The sequence below is a fragment of the Chrysochloris asiatica genome, unplaced genomic scaffold, assembly GCF_000296735.1.
Source record: "Chrysochloris asiatica unplaced genomic scaffold, ChrAsi1.0 scaffold00287, whole genome shotgun sequence".
Taxonomy (NCBI): domain Eukaryota; kingdom Metazoa; phylum Chordata; class Mammalia; order Afrosoricida; family Chrysochloridae; genus Chrysochloris; species Chrysochloris asiatica.
The window spans coordinates 110,354-112,958 of record NW_006408805.1 but is presented as its reverse complement, the minus strand read 5'-3'; positions in this window follow the sequence as shown (position 1 = coordinate 112,958).

Genomic DNA, 2,605 nt, shown 5'->3' with positions numbered 1-2,605 from the left:
TCATTAAATTGTATCAAATTACTCTTTTTTTTCCTCTTCTTTCTTCTTGTAGTTGAACTCTGATCATTCAGTCATTGAAGCAAGGTCAAGTGGGTATTATCTGCAAGTGTGAGTGTTCTAATGCATATGCCCTCTCTTCTTATCAACTGGATGCTTCACTCTCCACTCTAATCACCTGGGGCTATGTCATTGATGCTGGGCCCAAGAGTTTCCAGGTATTGCCACACTGCTGGCCAACCACGTCAACACCTGTGTTCACAGGAATCTATTGAACATTTTAGGGCTTAGCTCACAGCTTCATTGCTCTTTTTCCCTCACTTCCCTTTATCGGTGACAAATGTGGTCATCAATCAGAGCACATGTCAGCTCATCTATTCCCATTGAGTTTTAGTGTTGGAAAGGGGTTTGCCCTGAGGGGACCCGACCACTTGGCTTGGTGTCTCGTGGGCGAACAACTTGCTTGTTCTTGTAGTAATCAGTTGGTCTGCCTTTATTGTTTTGTATTTTTCCTGTTGGTTTTTCTTTAAAGAAGAATCTTCTGTTCTTCCACCCACTCCAGGTTGGTCTGCCCTTCCTTTCAAGTGGAAATTTCCCACCTCAGAAGATTTTGGATGCAGTCAGGATTCCACCTATGGTCTTATGTAATGCAGAGGCTCCGCAGGAAGCTCCTTCACTGGGGACATTGTAGCCCCCTTTTAAGTATTCCAATCAGTTATAGGCAGAAAACAGACTTATAAACTTTCTATAATGATATTTCTGGTTATTCCTTTATCTCCCTGTCAAGTGTCTATTTTATAATGGTATGCCAAGGAAACCAAGATTCAGAAGACAGCCAAGCATCTTAACATTATCCCCACCCCCTTTTGCCCATTCCAACCAGATATCAATCCCTGGATCTCAGAGCCCTGTTGTTCCCAGGTTGTGCATACATTACATCATTATTTACATCTGTCCCACTTACCCCATGGAAACCTGCCTAATTCTTTACCTGTCTGCTTTGTTCTTCTATTCCCCTTCCCCTTCTTGTGTATTGCCCCCTCCCTAGCACCCAAACTAACCTGTGTCTATTCCCTACCCTGTACTCTACCTTTCCTCCATCCCTCATCCCACCCCCCATATCCCAGTAACCAGCAAAGAATACTGCCCCCTTTGGTGTGGGTTGTTTGTCTTAGTTTTTTACAGCAGTGGTCCTATGCAGTATTTCTCCATTTGTGATTGACTAATTTCACTCAACATAATGTCCTCAAGATTCATCCCTGTTATGTGGTGGCTTGCAGCCTCCTTGTTATTCTTCAAGGTAGCATAATATTCCATTTTGTGTATATACCACAGTTTGTTTATCCATTCTTCAGTTGATAAGCACTTAGCCTGTCTCCATCTTTTTGTTATTGAACATTGGTGTGCACATATTTACTCATGTTGTGACTAGTATTTCTCGTGGGTAAATACCAAGTAGAGGAATTGCAGGATCAGAAGGCGTTTCTATTTCCAACATTCTGAGGCAGTGCCATATTGCTTTCCAGAGATGTTGAATCATTTTGCAATCCCACCAGCAATGCAGAAGCATCTCACTCTCTCCACATCCTCACCAGCATTTACTGTCCTCTACTTTTTTTTTATCTTTGTTGTTATTACTGGTGTGAGATGATATCTCATTGTTGTTTTGATTTGCATCTCTCCAATGGCTAGTGAATGAAATGGAATGCATAAACATTGATATCTTAGGCATTAGTGAGCTGAAATAGACTGGTATTGGCCATTTTTAATCTGACAATCACATGGTTTACTTAGCCAGAAATGACAAATTGAAGAGGAATGGTGTTGCATTCATTGACAAAAAGAACATATCCAAATCAGTCATGAGGTACAATGCTGTCTGTGATAGGATACTATCCATGTGCCTACAGGGAAGTCCAGTTAATACCACTGTTATTCAAATTTACACACCAACCACTAAAGCCAGTAAGGATGACACAGAAGAATTCTACTCATTTCTTCAATCTGAAATTTATCAAACATGCAATCAAGATGTATTGATCATTACTGGTGATTGGAATGCAAAGTTTGGGAGCAAAAGAAAGGATCAGTAGTTGGAAAATATGGCCTTGGTGATAGAAATTATGCTGGAGAACACATGATAGAATTCTGAAAAAAAAAGATTTGTTCATTTCACATACCTTCTTTAGACAGCGCAAGAGATGACTACACATGGACCTCACCAGATGGAATACATAGAAATCAAATTGACTACATCTGCTGAAAGAGATGATGGAAATCTCCAAGAAAAAGGTCAAAATATTTGTCAGAAGAGACACTGAAACTTGCTCTCCAGTGTAGAGATGCTAAAGAAAATGGAAGAAATGAGGAGGTCCAAGAGCTGAACAGAAATTTTCAAAGATCAGCTCAAGAAGATAAAGCCAACTATTACAACAAAATGTGCATAGATCTGGAGTCAGAAAACCAAAAAGGAAGAACATGCTCAGCATTTCTCAAGCTGGGGCAACTGAAGAAAAAAATTCAAGTCTCGACTTTCATTTTTCAAAGATTCTCTGGGCAAATTATTGAATGATGCAGAATGCATCAAGAGAAGATGGAAGGAATACAC